Source organism: Triticum aestivum, chromosome 3B (assembly GCF_018294505.1).
Source record: "Triticum aestivum cultivar Chinese Spring chromosome 3B, IWGSC CS RefSeq v2.1, whole genome shotgun sequence".
NCBI lineage: Eukaryota > Viridiplantae > Streptophyta > Magnoliopsida > Poales > Poaceae > Triticum > Triticum aestivum.
In genome coordinates, this window is record NC_057801.1 from 68,468,247 (window position 1) to 68,488,148 (window position 19,902).

Genomic DNA, 19,902 nt, shown 5'->3' on the forward strand with positions numbered 1-19,902 from the left:
TTCGCTACCTTGCCACCAAGAATGCCTTTGTCACTCATGAAAGCTGTCGGAGGTCTTGGAAGAGTCTGACATTGCTCAGTGCTGAAGTTGATATTCATGACGATGGCTTCACTGAGAGATTCAAGTTCGACTCCACTCCTCCCAGGAATGTTGTCTTGCGTCGAACCCCGTCTCTCGAAAATTCAGAGTACTCCTCCTCCGCAGCGGATGTAAATGCCAGAGTCCTTGATGACGCCGATGATGCTAGTTCATCACCTCCAACCTCAGCGCGTATTGACACTGCACCAAGTTCGTCTGCACCACCAAACCTTAATGACGACCCTGCTGCTTCACCTACTCCTCATGGGAATGAGTAGAAACTATGTCTTCAAACCCTTTTGGTCCTTGATGACAAAAGAGGGAGAAGCATATGTTGATAGGCTTCAAGCGGGTCCATATGGGTGGTTTCTATACTTTGGTCTAGTATTTACAACTCTTGCTTTTGATACATTTGGTTCTTTGAGTTGTAACACTTAAACTTGATGGTTGTCTGCTACTCTTTTTCTGCTATTTTGTGATGCGACGATAAATTCCGCATGTGCGATGATAAATCCCGCATGAAGTCATTTCGCAGACGTCAATTTTTCATTATGCATGTCATTAGTCCTGTATATCTATTCATGCATGACGTATTGTCTTCATATGGTGAAGAGGATCTCCACAAGTACAACCTGCCATGTGCATTTGCATTCCAATGCAAAACATTTATATGCACATCTTTAGGGGGAGCCTTTTGCCACCTATGAAGACAATATCTTAATACTCTACAATTTCACATACTTTTATCCCCGTTGAAAATTTCAACCAGTTTGTCATCAATCACCAAAAAGGGGGAGATTGTAAGTGTATCTAATGCCACCCTAGTTGGTTTTGGAGTATTGACGACAAACCTGGTTGAGGGACTAATGTGTTTGTGAGAATTGCAGGACAACACAGGTAGTAGTCCCTCATTGATTTGGTTTACCTACCGGAGATGACCCCTAAAAATGTGTGAAGACATTGAAGACAATGGTGGTGTGTGAAGCTATTCACGTTGAAGACTATGACATGAGAAGACATCGAGTGAAGACTATGAAGCACGAAGACTTAGTTGTTTTGTTGTTTCCTTTTCTTCTTTGTTGAGTCATAGGAACCAGCGCACTATTAAGTGGGGTCCAAGTGAACAAAGTCAGAGTGACTGAAGTGATGCTCAACCAAATCCTATGTCTTCGAGTGAAGACAATGAGAGCAAATCTTATCCAGAGTCGGATGAGTCAGCCTTACTTGTAACCCAAGTCAAGCTGCCGCGTGTGTTTGAAATCTGACCGTTGTGACACGTGTCAGTTCCTTAGTGACCCTGGGTCGTTTCAAACAAAACAGGTCAGGTTGCCCAGTGGCTATAAATAGCCCACCCCCTACACCATAAATTGGTGGCTGCTCAGAGTTAGTACACGGCTTTTGTCATTCGAGAGCAACCCACCGCCAAAGCTTTCGAGAGAGATTCCTTCCGAGGACAAAGCCCAAACCACCCAGAGGCCAAAGAGTGTTTGGCATCATTGAAGTCTTTCTATCCGCATCATCTGAAGATTTGTTATACTTGAGGATTGTGAATCCTCCAACCGGTTAGGCGTCGCGTTCTGAGCATCCAAGAGTCATTGTGTATTGCCGGTGAACGAAGTCTATGAAGGTTTGGAAGTCTACCTTGAAGACTTACCAGAGTGATTGGGCGGGGACTAGGTGTCCTTAGCTCAAGGGAAATAAGGCGAAGACCGGATCTTCTGAGTTGAATCACAGCCTCCCTAACCAGACATACAATTGTCACAGCAACTGGAACTGGTCGAACAAATCCCTGTCCTCCTGAAGCTACTGGTTCTTTCTCTCACTTCTCTCTACTTACAGTTTGTCTTTGTGAAGTCATTGCCTGCTTGCATTATCTGTTTGACTTCACTATGTGACTACCTGTTCTGATTGGCTTCATACTATCTTCCATCTTGATATTTACTACCTAGCTGCTAATAGTCTTCGTGCTTTCACTTCATTGAATACTTGACTATGGCTTGTCTAGTGTAGTCTACCTTCCGCTGCATACGAATTGTGTCGTTTCTATTGTTTGTCTTCGAAACTCCCATGTTTTGAAGACTTTCATAAAAATCACCTATTCACCCCCCTCTAGTCGATAACTAGCCCTTTTAGTGGGCATGATTATACGATATGCACCAACGCAAAGTACTTCAAAGAGAGCCCCAAAGTTTCTACCGAAGAGTCAAGACGAAAATGTGTGCCAACCACTATGCATAGATTCCCAAGGTCACGGAACCCGCAAGTTGATCACCACAACATACATCAAGTGAATCACGTGAATATCCCATTGTCACCACAGATAAGCACGACAAGACATACATCAAGTGTTCTCAAATCCTTAGACTCAATCCGACAAGACAACTTCAAGGGGAAAACTCAATTCATCACAAAAGAGTAGAGGTTGAGAAACATCATAACATCCAACTATAGTAGCAAAGCTTGCGATACATCAAGATTGTATCACCTCAAGAACACGCGAGAGAGAGAGAGATCAAACACATAGCTACTGGTACATACCCTCAACCCCGAGGGTTAACTACTCCCTCCTCGTCATGGAGAGCACCGGGATGATGAAGATGGCCACCGGTGAGGGATCCCCCTCCGGCAGGTTGCTGGAACAGGGTCCCGATTTGTTTTCGGTGGCTACAGAGGATTCCGGCGGCGGAACTCCCTCGCCGCCCCCGCCGCCCGTCGTCGCCGCCCTACCGCCCGTACGTGCCCGCTCCATACACACACGCATACACACATACACACACACATACACACATACACACACACACACACTACACGTACACTACACATGTACGTACACACATACACACACTACACACACATATTTTTTTTTACTTATTTTCTGTTTTCTAATGTTTAGATGAATTAATTAATATAACTAGTTTATTTTTAGAATGTTAGCAATGTTAATGTTAGATGAATTAGAACTAGTTTATTTTTAGTAAGAAAATTTATGTATATGAGATTAGTTGAACTAGTTGAATTAATAGAACTAGCTTATTTTTAGTAAATGTTTAGTTGAACTAGTTGAATTAATATATAGAACTAGTTTATTTTTAGTAAATGCTTAGTTGAACTAATTGAATTAATATAACTAGTTTATTTTTAGTAAATCTTTAGTTGAACTAATTGAATTAATATAACTAGTTTATTTTTAGTAAATGCTTAGTTGAACTAATTGAATTAATATAACTAGTTTATTTTTAGTAAATGTTTAGTTGAACTAGTTGAATTAATATATAGAACTAGTTTATTTTTAGTAAATGCTTAGTTGAACTAATTGAATTAATATAACTAGTTTATTTTTAGTAAATGTTTAGTTGAACTAGTTGAATTAATATAACTAGTTTATTTTTAGTAAATGCTTAGTTGAACTAATTGAATTAATATAACTAATTTATTTTTAGTAAAGGTTTAGTTGAAATAGTTGAATTAATATATAGAACTAGTTTATTTTTAGTAAATGCTTAGTTTAACTAATTGAATTAATATAACTAGTTTATTGTTAGTAAATGTTTAGTTGAACTAGTTGAATTAATATAACTAGTCTATTTTTAGTAAATGCTTAGTTGAACTAATTGAATTCATATAACTAGTTTATTTTTAGTAAATATTTAGTTGAACTAGTTGAATTAATATAACTAGTTTATTTTTAGTAAATGCTTAGTTGAATTGATAGAAGTAGTTGAATTAATTGAATTAGTAAGTGTTTAATGTTTCGCCTAATATGAACATAGGAAATGTCGTCTGACGACGGAAAAATTTTAATTATGTGCGAATACTGTGAAGACCAGCGCGACCAGTGCGACAGAAATTTCTATGTTGATGATAGGCGATTCAGCATCAAGCTGGATGAGACCTTCGAATTCGATACAGTAAGTCACAATGACAAGTCTGTTTTCGTAATTAAGCATGACTTATATATTCTTCATTTGCCTGACTTATAATTTTTAATTATCACTATTCTACTAGCGCATCCCTTGCCATGCAAGAATTTTTGTCTTGGATAAGATAGGTTTCAATGATATGGAAACTATGGAGGTAAAGAGAGTTTACCTGAAAACTGAGCATGGTTATACTTTCAGCGTCAAAGTATACAATGCACACACATACACCGATTTTGAATGCAAAACTTGGCAAGCACTATGCAAGGCTTATGGATTTGAGCCTGGTATGATTATCACCTTTGATATTCGTCCGGAAGATGATATTGAAGGTAATAGAGACATATGGGTCGATGTGCAGACGCCTCCAGTTCTACCATTATGTGAGTTCTTCTCAACTATATTTTTGTCTTTGATATTGCTTATTCAAAAATAATTGACAACTAATTTCTATTGACAGCTTATCTCCATTCAACCAAACATGTCCGACGCTTGGTAGACAGGACCTACTACTGTCCCGGAGCTAAACTAAACTACGAGGAGATAAGTCATTATGTTTCATGGCTTGAGGATCTTCATACTGTCAAGACAAATTTTCTTCCTGCACTTAGAAATATTAGTACTCAAAACGTGCGACCAACAGTGATGGTATTGAACTACGGTCACATCTATTTAGGAATGATGGTAAGATTTTTACTATTTGTCCTCAGTGCATATTTTGCATACATAATTTTTTTGCTAAACTTTCATTGCTAAGTATATTAATTAAGTACTATACGTTGTTCTTCAACAGGGACTCCCGATGACAGTTGTGCCTCAGGGGATCGAGACTAAAGGTCGCATGTCAATTGTTAGCTTACGGCCAAGATATCCTGCATTGCACATGAATGCATTCAGGATTTCTAGAAGAGATGAATGCTTAATAGTGAAAGATTGGAGGAAAATTGTTAACGATCGCAGAGAAGTACTAGGGGGTAGAAATGAGAAGCGTAGCCCACGATTAGGAGACAGGTTCATCTGCATGCTCCAGTATGATCAATCAGGAGAGCTATACATGTTCTATGCTATTTTACCAGAGAGAGAGTAGCTAGCAGGAGTGATTTAGCTAGTTCATGCTGCTCTTAGTACTTGTCCTTTCATGTCCATGTTCTTCGTTCTAAACTTAAGTGATTTGCTTTTGTGGTGTTATATATGAACGCTTATAATATCATGACAATCATGTTGAACTCAATGATATTTTTGCTTCTGGTACAAGTGAATGTTTCTTCTTTAAGCTAGTAGTGTTGGTGGTGATTAGATAGCGGTAATGACTGATGATTAATATGATGATGATGATGAGTTATTATATCATTTAATGAAAGAAACCGCAGATTAGTTTCAGCTGGATGGATCCTACCTAAGTGATCAAGTATATGTCATATCCGTATATATTATACTTGATCAAGTATAATATGGATATGGCATGTACTTGATCACTTAATTAGCTAGTAGCTAGATCCAAATGCATCCAGTCGAAACTAATCCGCGGTACTTTCACCTAATGATTTAACAACTCATTATAATGTAAAACAATCACTAAATTAAATTGAAAACACAAGATTAAAGAAAAATTAAAAAAACACCCAAACATTTAGTACCGGTTGGTGTTACCAACCGGTACTAATGCCATACACGCACCCGGGCCTGGCTCGTGCCACGTGGTGGCACTTTAGCGTCGGTTCGTGATGAACCGGTACTGAAGGGGGGGGGGCTTTAGTCCCCACTCTTTAGTGCCGGTTGGCGAACCGGCACTAAAGGCCGGTTCTGTACTAGTGAGATTAGTAAGTCGAAACAGGAGTAGCAGAATGAACAAAGACTAGTTAAGAGCAAAGTGATGATGTGTGTTGGAAGTGATTCCAAGGTTGATACAATCACCATTTCACACTCCCTCTACCTTCTGGATTACTGTTGAACCTAAAATAAATGTTATTTGGTGTTCGCGTTAAACATGAATATTTTAGATCATGTTTATTGGAATACGTTTATTCATTTAAGTCACAGAATAATTGTTGTTCTGTTTACAAGAATAGAGCCTTCTATGGTCATACACCCAAGGTGAATGGTTTATTGACTCTCGATCATAGTGATACACATATTCATAATATTGATGCCAAAAGATCATATTGGTGCAAAACGCATGACGAAACTCCATGCAAATGGGCTTTTGGAATCACTTGATTATAAATCAGTTGATACTTGTGAAATGCCTCATGGGAAAGATGACTAAAACTCCATTCTTCGGAACAATGGAGCGAGCTAATGACTTATTGGAAATAATACATAGCAATGTATGCGGTCCGATGAGTGTTGAGGCTCGCGGTGGGTATCATTATTTTCTGACCTTCACAGATGACTTAAGCAGATATGGGTATATCTACTTAATGAAACACAAGTATGAAACATGCGAAAGGTTCAAAGAATTTCAGAGTGAAGTGGAGAATCATTGTAACAAGAAAATAAAGTTTCTGTGATCTGATCGCGGAGGCGAATATTTGCGTTACGAGTTTGGCCTTCATTTAAAACAATGTGGAATTGTTTCACAACTCACGACGCCTCGAACACCACATCGTAATGGTGTGTCCGAACATCATAACCATACTTTATTAGATATGGTGCATTCTATGATGTCTCTTACCGATTTACCACCATCGTTTTGGGGTTATGCATTAGAGACAGCTGCATTCACGTTAAATAGGGCACCATCTAAATCCATTGAGAAGACACCGTATGAACCGTGGTTCGGCAAGAAATCTAAGCTATCATTTCTGAAAGTTTGGAATTGCGATGCTTATGTGAAAAAGCTTCAGCCTGATAAGCTCGAACCCAAATCGGAGAAGTGCGCCTTCATAGGATACCCTAAGGAAACAATTCGGTACATCTTCTACCACAGATCTGAAGGCAAGATCTTTGCTGCCAAGAATGGATACTTTCTAGAGATGGATTTTCTCTCGAAAGAAGTGAGTCGGAGGAAAGTTGAACTTGATGAGGTAATTGTACCTTATCTCAAATTGGAAAGTAGCTCATCATAGAAAATCATTCCCGTGATGCCTATACCAGAAAATGGACGTCAAAACTGCATTTCTTAATGGATTTCTTAAAGAATAGTTGTACACGATGGAACCAGAAGGTTTTGTCGATCCTAAAGGTGCTAGCTAAGTGTGCAAACTCCGGCGATCCATCTATGGACTGATGCAAGCATCTCGGAGTTGGAATATACGCTTTGATAAGGTGAACAAAGCATATGGTTTTATACAGACTTATGGTGAAGCCTGTATTTACAATAAAGTGAGTGGGAACTCTGTAGCAGTTCTGATAATATATGTGGATGACATATTGTTGATCAGAAATGATATAGAATTTCTGGATAGCATAAAGGGATACTTGAATAAGATTTTTTCAATGAAAGACCTCGGTGAAGTTTCTTACATGTTGGGCATCAAGATCTATAGAGATAGATCAAGACGCTTCATAAGATTTTCAATGAGTACATACCTTGACAAGATTTTGAAGTAGTTCAAAATGAAACAGTCAAAGGAAAAGTTCTTGGCTCTGTTGCAAAGGTGTGAATTTGAGTATGACTCAAAACCCAACCACGGCAGAAAATAGAAAGAGAATGAAAGTCATTCCCTATGCCTCAGCCATAGGTTCTATAAAGTATGCTATGTTGTGTAGCAGACCTATTGTACCTTGCCATGAGTTTGGCAAGGGGGTATGATAGTGATCCAGGAGTGGATCACTGGACAACGGTGAAAGTTATCCTTAGTTACCTAAGAGGACTAAGGAAACATTTTCTTGGTTATGGAGGTGATAAAGAGTTTGTCGTAAAGAGTTCCATTGATCCAAGCTTTTACACCAATCCAGATGACTTTCAGTCTCAATCTGGATACGTGTTGAAAGTGGGAGAAATTAGCTAGAGTAGCTCCATGCAGAGCATTGTATACATAGAAATTTGCAAAATACATATGGATCTGAATGTGGCAGACCCATTGACTTAACTTCTCTCACAAGCAAAACATGATACACCTTAGTACTCCTTGGGTGTTAATCACATAGTGATGTGAACTAGATTATTGACTCTAGTAAGCGCTTTGGGTGTTGCACATGGCAATGTGAACTATGGGTGTTAATCACATAAAGATGTGAACTATTGGTGTTAAATCACATGGCAATGTGTGGATACATAGACAAAAAATTGTGTCCCTAGTAAGCCTCTACTAGCTAGACTAGCTCATTAATCAAAGATGGTTAAGTTTCCTAACCATAGGCATGTGTTGTCATTTGATGAACGGGATCACATCATTAGGAGAATGATGTGATGGACAAGACCCATCCGTTAGCTTAGCATATTGATCGTTCAGTTTTATTGCTATTGCTTTCTTCATGTCATATACATATTCCTTTGACTATGAGATTATGCAAAACCCGGATAATAGAGGAATACCTCGTGTGCTATCAAACGTCACAACATAAATGGGTGATTATAAAGATGCGCTACAGGTATCTCCGAAGGTGTTTGTTGGGTTGGCATAGATCGAGATTAGGATTTGTCACTCCGAGTATCGGAGAGGTATCTCTGGGCCCTCTCGGTAGTACACATCATAAGAAGCCTTGCAAGCAAAGTGAATAATGAGTTAGTTGCAAGATGACGTATTACGGAATGACTAAAGAGACTTGCCGGTAACGAGATTGAACTAGGTATGAAGATAACGACGATCGAATCTCGGGCAAGTAACATACCGATGACAAAGGGAATAACGTATGTTGTCATAAAGGTTCGACCGATAAAGATCTCCCTAGAATATGTCGGAACCAATATGAGCATCTAGGTTCCGCTATTGGTTATTGACCGGAGAGGTGTCTCGGTCATGTCTACATAGTTCTCGAACCCGTAAGGTCCACACGCTTAACGTTCGATGACGATTTTGTATTATATGAGTTATGCGATTTAGTGAACGAATGTTGTTCGTAGTCCCGAATGAGATCACGGACATTTCGAGGAGTCTTGAAATGGTTGAGACGTAAAGATTGATATATAGGCCAATGGTATTTGGACACTGGAAGTGTTTCGGAGTGCATCGGGTACTTATCGGTTCACTGGAAGGGGTTCCGGGCACCCCGGCAAAAGATATGGGCCTCATGGGCCAAGAGGGGAAACAAACCAGCCACAAAGGTGCTCATGCACCCCCACATATGGGCTGGCCAAATTGGAGAAGGAAAGGGGAAGAAGGAAAGGAAAAAGGGAATAGGATTCCCCATTCCCCCTCTTCCCTTCCTACTCCGAATAGGAATAGGAAAGGCCGGAGGCCAAATTGGGAGGCGCCCAAGTAGGATTCCTCCTACTTGGGGCGCCCCCGTGGCAGCCTCTCCTCCCCTCCAACCTATATATATGAGAGGGGGACACTGGTACATGTCGGTGCTATACAAACAGTTTTTAACCCCTTTCCGCGACGGCATTTGGAACAGTCCCAAGTCAGTGTGGGCGATAGGGGGTCCTTCCCACACGACACAGAAACCGTCGGGGATATGTCGTCCTGATGTCTACTACACAATCTTCTTCTTGTAGACATTGTTGGGCCTGCAAGTGCACAGGTTTATAGGACAGTAGCAAATTTCCCTCAAGAGGATGACCTAAGGTTTATCAATTCGTGGGAGGCGTAGGATGAAGATGGTCTCTCTCAAACAGCCCTGCAACCAAATAACAAAGAGTCTCTTGTGTCCCCAACACACCCAATACAATGGTAAATTGTATAGGTGCACTAGTTCGATGAAGAGATGGTGATACAAGTGCTATATGGATGGTAGATAAAGGTTTTTGTAGTCTGAAATAATAAAAACATCAAGGTAACTAACGAAGCGTAAATGGTATTGCAATGATAGGAAACAAGGCCTAGGGTTAATACTTTCACTAGTGCAAGTTCACTCAACAATAATAACATAGATAGATAATATAACAAGCCCTCAACTTGCAACAAAGAGTCACTCCAAAGCCACTAATAGCGGAGAACTAACATAGAGATTATGGTAGGGTACGAAACCACCTCAAAGTTATTCTTTTGGATCGATCTATAAAAGTGTTCGTACTAGAATAACACCTTAAGACACAAATCAACCAAAACCCTAATGTCACCTAGATACTCCATTGTCACCTCAAGTATCCGTGGGCATGATTATACGATATGCATCACACAATATCAGATTCATCCAACCAACACAAAGTACTTCAAAGAGTGCCCCAAAGTTTCTATCGGAGAGTCAAGAATGTCTGCCAACCCCTATGCATAGGTTCCCAATGTCACGAAACCCGCAAGTTGATCACCAAGACATACATCAAGTGTTCTCATAAAAGACTCAATCCGATAAGATAACTTCAAAGGGGAAACTCAATTCATCACAAGAGAGTAGAGGGGGAGAAACATCATAAGATCCAACTACAATAGCAAAGCTCAGGATACATCAAGATCGTGCCATAGAGGGAACACGAGAGAGAACACGAGAGAGAGAGATATCAAACACATAGCTACTAGTACATACCCTCAGCCCCGAGGGTGAACTACTCCATCCTCGTCATGGAGAGCGCCGGGATGATGAAGATGGCCATCGATGATGGGATCCCCCTCCGACAGGGCGCCGGAACGGGCTCCTGAGAGGTGTTTGGTGGCTATAGAGGCTTGCGGCGGCGGAACTCCCGATCTATCTTCTGTTCTGGAAGTTTTAGGGTACGTAGGTATATATGGGTGCAAGGGGTACGTCGGCGGAGCTACGTGTAACGCCCCGGATACAACTTTCCATATTCGTAACTCCAACTCTTGCCTTTTCCGTCTACGTGATTTATTATTTCCTCCGTGGTTGGGTTTTGTCTGTTGTTTTGCATTTTGTTCATGTCAGGCATCTCATCTCATAGCATCATGTGCATTGCATCGGCATCGTTTTCATAAAACTTGCATCCGTTCGGGTTCCGCCGGTTCTCTCCGTTGTCCGTTCTGAGCCCGACCACACTCGCACGCGCCCGCGGCACCTCCGAAATATTATTTTATAAGTGGCTTAAAAATGTTCTCGGAATGGGTTGCAACTTGTTATGTGGTCTTATTATAGTGTAGACAGACCACCTGCCATGTTTCGTCGCATTCGGAGCCCGTTTGACTGCCCAACCGTTAAGTATATAACCGCGATATAGTCGGTATATTCGTCGGACGTTTTCGGTCTTCGGAAACTGTTACCGGGCTGCCTTCTCCTCTCTCTTCTCAGTCCAACCCCCTCTTTGTGCAACCACAGACCCCCCGTGTGTGCGTCCAAAAATTGTCCCGAACCCGACCCGCTCTGTCGTTACCGTTGGATCTGGATCATCTCCAAACGTCTATAAAACATCTCCGTTTCTTATTTAGACTTTCCTAACCTATCTTTTCTCGACCGTCAGATTTTGATCGGATGATCCTACTCCTCTCTTGTCCCATATATATATAGTATATCCCTAGTCCATTTTGAACCAACCCTATTTTCTAGGGATCCTCCCCTGTCGAATCCTCCTCGCCGCCGCCACTCTCTCCATCGGGATCCCTCCCGATCCACACCTCCCCTCGTTTTCAGCACCGAACCAATCCCGCAGCCACCTCCCGATCCAGATCCTCCCCCCCACCTTGGGATCATCCCCCGGCCATCCCAAGCTTCTCCCCTGCCCGATGCACACCATCCTCGCCTCCGGTGGTCCTCCCGTCCCCGAGCACGCGAGCCACTGGAGAGCTCCGTCCCTTCCAGAGAACTCCTCCAGCTCCAGGTCGCCCTGTTCCTTTATCCTTTCTTCCTTACTCTGTCCTCATCTCTCTCTCGGTTCTCTCTCTCCAGGGACCAGCCATGGCGCCCCTTGAAGCTCTCCTCCGCAGCCACATCATCGAATGCCGCCTCCAACGACGTACCCGTCCTCCTCCCGTTCCCCTACTTCTGGTCCGGTGCTCCACACCTCCCCTTGTGCTTGCGGCCTCCCATCCGACGCCATGGCGCGAGCACCGGATCTCTGCACGCCGCAAGTGTAACGCCCGGATAATCAGTGCTACAGTAATCTCACGTTAATGGTGCCACGTCACCTCTGTCACTGTAGTTAATCTCGGGTTAATTCAAAACCGTTTCAAAATTCAAATTCAAGTTAATGTCAACAAAAATGTTCGGACAATGCCAAATATGGCATAGGCAATTATGGTGTAGATGACACAAATTTATAAATTACTTAAATGCCCAAATTAAATAGAATAGAACACAAAGAAAAGGAAAAGAAAGGAGAAAAGAAGAAAACCCCCCTTCCCCCCTGGGCCGAAAGGCGCAGCTAGCCAGCCGCCAGCCACCCAACCGGCCCAACTCCCCGCACCGCACCCTCTCCCTGTTCCTCGGTTCTGCGCCGCTACAGGGCACAGTCGCCACCGGACCCCCTCGCCGGCGCCGCAGGGGGATAAGATCGCCAGCGCCCCCCCCCCCCGCCTCCTCGATCCCGCCTCCTACTCTCCCCCACACTCGCCCTCGGCCCCCGCGCCTCTCCTTCTCCCCTCCAGATCCACCACGCTCTCCTCCGCGTTCCCCCCACCACGCCGGAACACCGCCATGGACCCGCCGCCGTGAATCGCACGGCCACAGCCATCGCCTCGCCGCGCCTGCGTGTCCATCGACGCCTCCATCGTCTTCCTCGTCCACCAGAGGCCTCAGCTGGAGCGGGGGAGCCCTGAATCACCGGATCCCCTTCGTCCACATCTCCGGCTACCGCGTTCTTCACCAACTCCGGCGACGCCTTCTGCAGCTACTCAGCCACCCAAGGGCCATCTTGCGTGCCGCACGGTGAGCTCCCCATATCCCGGCCATCTTCGTTAGCCCCCTCGCGCACCGTAGCTACCCCGTCGCCGTTGCCGTGAGCACGTCACCGCGGATCGCCTAGCCGCCATGGCCATGATCTCCGTCGTGCTCGCGAGAGTACGACATCATGTTCCTTGTGCTTTCAGGAACCCAACGCACACACGCACACCCCCCCCCCGTGCCTCCTAGCGTAGTTTCCATCGACGTCCCGAGCACGCTGCCGCCAGAGCTCGTCATCGGCCGTGTTTCCGGCAACCGTGTGGTCCAGCGCCACCGCGAAACGACGCGGAATGCCTCTGCGGTTCGAACGCAAGTTGTTGCGCGCGGTTTGGTGCTTCCTAGCGCGATCCCGGTGATGTCCCGAATGACGCCGCCGCCTCTGCTCGTCGCCGGTGCCGATTCCGACCAAGTCCGGCCATACCACCACACCCACTCGACGCGGCATCGAGTGACCGTTCGATTAGACCAAGCTGCGCGCCGAACGGCGCCGTGTAGCGAAATCCCGACGAGGCCCGGGTGCCCCCACCGCGTTCTGACATCGCCGGCGGCCAAACGCCGGCGGCCGCCTACGTGGTTGGCCTGGGGTCCTGCGGGTCCTAGTTGACTGGGTTGACCCAGTCAACTGCTGACGTGGCAGCTACTACCACTGACATGCGGGCCCCATGACATAAACGAATAGAAATAAATAGATAACTTGCTAATTAATTAAATAGTTAATTAAACACTAATCTCTCACTGACTACCGGGCCCCACCCACTAATTAGCCTATTTAGTTAGTTTTAAAACTCTGTTAGTACCCTGTCAATGACATGTGGGTCCCACTGGACCCACCTGTCTGGATTGACTGGTCAACTGACCAGTTGACATGCTGACATCACTCCGATGTCATGCTGACGTCATCATTTACTATTCTGGATAATGTTGGATTTAAATAATTAACTTAATTCCTGAAAATGATTTAAATCTTTAGAAAATCATATCTTTTAATCCGTAACCCGGATGAAAATACTTTCTACAGGAAAGTTGCTTAGAACGACGAGGCGAAACCGGATACGCAGCCCGTTCGTCCACCACACACCCCTAAAATATCAAACACGCAACTTTCCCCCTCCGGTTCATCTGTCCGAAAACGCGAAACACCGGGAATACTTTCCCGGATGTTTCCCCCCTTCGTCGATAGCACCTACTACCGCGATTGGGCACACCTAGCATCGTTACTTGTCATGTCATGCTTCGATATGCATTCGTTTGCATTGTATTCATTGTTTCCTCCCCCTCTTCTCTCTGGTAGACCACGAGACCGACGCTGCTGCTGCCTAGTTCGATTACGGAGTTGAGGACCCCTCCTTGCCAGAGCAACCAGGCAAGCCCCCCCCTTGATCACCAGATATCGCCTATTCTCCTCTATACTGCTTGCACTAGAGTAGTGTAGCATGTTACTACTTTCCGTTAATCCTATTCTGATGCATAGCCTGTCATTGTTGCTACAGTCATTGATACCTTACCCGCAATCCTAAATGCTTAGTATAGGATGCTAGTTTATCACCATTGGCCCTACATTCTTGTCAGTCTGCCTTGCTATACTATTAGGCCGTGATCACTCGGGAGGTGATCACGGGTGTATATTATACATACATACATACTGTACAGATGGTGACTAAAGTCGGGTCAGCTGGAAGAGTACCCGCGAGTGATTCACGGATTGGGGGCTGACAGGACCTTTGTCCCGACGGCCCTCTGTGTGGATCTTTGCGGCGAAGCGACAGGGCAGGTTGAGACCACCTAGGAGACAGGTGGGCCTGGCCCTGGTCGGCGTCCACGGTTGCTTCATAATAACACGCTTAACGAGATCATGGTATTTGATCTGAGTCTGGCCATTTGGTCTATATGCACTAACCATCTACGCGGGAGTAGTTATGGGTATCCCGGCGTCGTGGTATCAGCCGAAGCCTTCTAGACGTCAGCGACTGAGCGGCGCGCGCCGGATTGGAACGTAAGCCTGCTCTTGTATTAAGGGGGCTAGTTCTGCTTTCGGCCGCCCACGCAACGTGCAGGTGTGCAATGGGCGATGGGCCCAGACCCCTGCCCCATAGGAGTTAGACCGGCGTGCTGACCTCTCTGTTAGGCCTAGGTGGGGCTGCGACGTGTTGATCTTCCGAGGCCGGGCATGACCCAGGAAAGTGTGTCCGACCAAATGGGATCGAGCGTGTCGGGTTATGTGGTGCACCCCTGCAGGGAAGGTAATCTATTCGAATAGCCGTGATCTTCGGTAACAGGACGACTTGGAGTTGTACCTTGACCTTATGACAACTAGAACCGGATACTTAATAAAACACACCCTTCCAAGTGCCAGATACAACCCGGTGATCGCTCTCTAATAGGGCAACGAGGAGAGGATCGCCGGGTAGGACTATGCTATACAATGCTACTTGAGATGCTACTTGGAGATACTACTTGGAGGACTTCAATCTACTCTCTTCTACATGCTGCAAGTCGGAGGCTGCCAGAAGCGTAGTCTTCGATAGGACTAGCTATCCCCCCTCTTATTCTGGCATTCTGCAGTTCAGTCCACTGATATGGCCTCCTTACACATATACACATGCATATGTAGTGTAGTTCCTTGCTTGCGAGTACTTTGTATGAGTACTCACGGTTGCTTTGCTCCCTCCTTTCCCTCTTTTTCCTCTTCTTCTCGGATGCCACAACCAGACGTTGGAGCCCAGGATCCAGACGCCACCTTCGACGACGACTCCTACTACACTGGAGGTGCCTACTACTACGTGCAGGCTACTGACGACGAGCAGGAGTAGTTTAGGAGGATCCCAGGCAGGAGGCCTGCGCCTCTTTCGATCTGTATCCCAGTTTGTGCTAGCCATCTTATGGCAACTTGTTTAAGTTATGTCTATACTCAGATATTGTTGTTTCCGCTGACTTGTCTATGATCGAGCACTTGTATTCGAGCCCTCGAGGCCCCTGGCTTGTATTATGATGCTTGTATGACTTATTTATGTTTTAGAGTTGTGTTGTGATATCTTCCCGTGAGTCCCTGATCTTGATCGTACACATTTGCGTGCATGATTAGTGTACAATTGAATCGGGGGCGTCACAAGTTGGTATCAGAGCCGACTGCCTGTAGGAACCCCCCTTCCACACTCCTTGGCCGAAGTCGAGTCTAGTCACTACAAAACTTTTACTAACTTGGCTGTGTGCCTTACGGGCCCACGTCGCCAATGGGTGGTATTAGGATCTTTTACTTCTCGACCTTTACTCTGGGGCTCTGAATTCTCTCCTACTCGGGTTAAACGAATTTACTAACTCACATTACCACGTTCACCCCAAAGTTGGATAAGCCATAGTTATTCTGTAGGATAGTATTTTGAATAGTGCCCATATTGTCATTTGACTCCATTGAAACATCTTTGTTTTTAGATGGAACCCACGAGGCAGGTCGTGCGCCACACTGCGGCCATTGGTGCCTCAGGATCACCTGCTGTGCTAGCTGAGATGATGACCTATCTGGGTTATCGCTGGCACCCTGAGTACACCGTCTACGAGGAGTACCAGGACTTTAACAGGAGCAGTACCGTGCCATCGTCCACCTCTACTCTCGGGAGTATGAGTCCACTACCGTGCTGCACACCGCTCATGGTGTTGGAGTGACCATCGAGATGGCAGTCCACGATGCTGCTCATGCTGCTCTAACACGTCTTCGTGGAGAGTATCAGGCGTTGGACACTTCCCCTTTCAGGCACATTCCTATCGCATCTGACGTTGGTGCGGAGGGATACTACACTGCCGCCTACTCCACCGTCACCCGAGAACCTTTCCACCTTCAGCGCCTGGTTCTGCATGCTGATGGGCTGGACCGAGATAACAGAGCTCTTCGCCACGAGTTGTACACCACTCGTCAGCACCTTTACAGGGCTCTGACGCTGTTGCACCCCTTTGTCCGGTCTGGACAGCTGCCGTGTTCTGCGATCTACCCAGCCAGGACCGAGATGCCCCACGGTGTCAGTTGGCCAGAGGTGGGAGGCTACTCTCCCGCACTTGGTCCTCTTCTGCCACCTGAGCATCAGGTTCTACACCAGAGTATCCGCGGCCCCCAGGCCACTGACGTGGAGGACTATCCGTTGCGTCACTACTAGCTGTCAGGCTACAGCTACCTTCACAGTACCTCCTGGGACTGATGTAGTCTTGCTCATTAGTATTAGATGCATTCGTGAGCATGCGTGCCGCCTATGATGACTTAGTCTATGTACTGAACTCTGTGTACTGAACTCTATGTACTGAACTCTATGTCCGACCCCTTTTGTAAGTTATGCCGACTACTATGTGGTATCTGTCGTGCTCCCTTTCATTATGCATGTTTCATCATGAATGATTCTTGTCTATGCAAATTTCTCAATACTGAACTACCCCTGTTATATATTAGCAGGATGGTTAGACCAGCTAGTCGTGGTCGTGGCGGCAACGCCCCACCACCGCCTGAGTACATGGCTGGTATGGTCCAACAGCTCGAGATGAATCGCCAGTTCATGGAGAATGTGATGGCTCAGTTCCCTCATCCCAATATGAACGAGCAGCCAGCCCAAGTGACTCTGCAGGATTTCATGCGCCTCAACCCAACCGTGTACCGCAGCTCAACTCAGCCGCTGGATGCTGATGACTGGCTCCGTGACATCACCTATGAGATGGAGTCTGCTGAAGTAGCCCCTGCCCGCTATGTCACCTTTGCTTCCTTCTTTCTGAAGGGACCCGCAGCTCAATGGTGGGACAGCCACAGGCGTACTCTGCCAGTTGGGACAATCATCACCTGGCCAGACTTTCAAGCTGCCTTCCGTGCCCGCTTCATTCCTCAGGGGATCATGGACAGGAAGAAGCGTGAGTTCCGCAACCTCACCCAGGGCAACAAAACTGTGGAAGCTTATCAGCGGGAGTTTCTGGACTTATCCCGCTATGCTGAAGAAGACATTGCAACTGATGCTCGCAGACAGGAGAAGTTCCGTGACGGCCTTCAAGCTGACATCAAGCTCGCACTTCTAGTGCATGACTTTGCCGATTTCGCCACCTTGGTGAACAAGGCCATCACTGTCGAGACTGGTCTGCAGGAACACCAGAGCTCTCAGAGGCGCAACTGTGACACGGGCTCATCTTCAGGACCGCCCTCGCAGAAGCGTAAGATATGGATCCCGAACAACATGTACCGTCCAAATGCACCTGCCCCAAGGCAGTCTTATGCTGCACCTCGTCTGCCTACTGCTCCAACTAGGCAGCCAAGGCTTCCAGCTCCGCCACCCCAAGCTCCTGTTCCCACTCCCAATAATGGCCTGTGCTACAAGTGTGGTCAACCAGGTCACCATGCTAGGGATTGCATTCAGAATCAAAATCAACTGGCCTTTCCATCTACTGGCCGTGGAAACAACCAGGCCCGCAACAACAATGCCAAGTCTTATGGCCGTGTTCATGCCAACCACGTTGATCTGAATGAAGCTCAAGACCAGCCTGCTACTGTGATGGGTACACTCCTCGTAAATTCAGTACCAGCATCCGTTTTATTTGATACTGGTGCATCGCATTCATTCATGTCAGAAGATTTTGCATGCTTGCATGACATTAAATGTGAGGACATGAACGCTTCTCTATTAGTGCACACCCCGACGGGCCAATGTCGGACCTCCATGATTTGCAACAACGTCCCCGTTGAAATCGAAGGACTAGAATTCCTTGTCTCCCCCATCGTATTGAAGTCCTGTAGCATTGATCTCATTCTGGGAATGAATTGGTTAAAAGCGCATACTGCTTCTATCGTTTGCGCCACCAAGACCGTCCATCTGCTACACCCTTTGGATGAAATAATAAGCTACAATGCTCGTCTGGTTCAAAATGCCGAGGCAAGGCTCTATGCATTGAATGCATTGAATGCCGCACCACTCGAGGGCATTGAAAACATTCCCGTCGTACGGGAATTTCTAGACATCTTTCCTAAAGAACTCCCAGGGATTCCCCCTGCTAGAGCTGTCGAATTCGTCATCAACTTGAAACCAGGCACCACTCCTATAGCCAAGCGACCCTACAAAATGCCGCCGCATGAACTCCTTGAGCTTAAGGAGGAAATCGACAAGTCTCTTCACAGTGGTTTCATTCGCCCAAGTTGCTCTCCGTGGGGAGCACCTTCTCTCTTTGTCAAGAAGAAAGATGGGACAAACCGATTAGTCCAAGACTACCGTCCTATAAACCAAGCTACCATTCAGAATAAGTATCCTCTTCCTCGGATCAATGATCTGTATGATCAACTGGCTGGTTCGTCAGTGTTCTCTAAACTCGACTTGAGGTTGGGCTACCATCAGATCCGTGTTCGTGAGGAGGATACCCCCAAGACCGCATTCGTGACTCGATATGGTTCATACGAGTACACCGTCATGTCTTTCGGCTTAACCAATGCTCCAGCCACCTTCTCTCGCATGATGAACTATATATTCATGGATTACCTCGACAAGTTCGTCGTGGTTTATCTGGATGATATTCTGGTATTTTCCAAGAACGAAGAGGAACATGCTGAACATCTTCGTCTTGTGCTGGAAAAGCTACGAGAGCATCAACTTTATGCCAAGTTCTCCAAATGTGAATTCTGGCTTCCCGAAGTAACCTATCTTGGGCATGTCATCTCTAAGGATGGTATTGCCGTCAACCCTGAACGAGTCCAGGCTATTCTTGATTGGACTCCTCCGAAGAACATTAAGCAAGTTAGAAGTTTTCTCGGTCTCGCCAGCTATTGTCGTCGATTCGTTGAGAACTTATCCAAGATCGCTAGACCTCTGACTAACCTGCTTGATAAGGGCGTCAAGTTTCAATGGATAGATAAGTGTCAGGAAAGTTTCCAGGCGCTCAAAGACAAGTTGACTTCTGCCCCAGTGCTTGCTCCTCCAGATACTAAGAAGGACTTTGTCATTTATTGTGATGCTTCACGTCAAGGCCTAGGCGCTGTCCTAATGCAAGAGCGCAAAGTGATTGCTTATGCCTCTCGTCAATTGCGCCC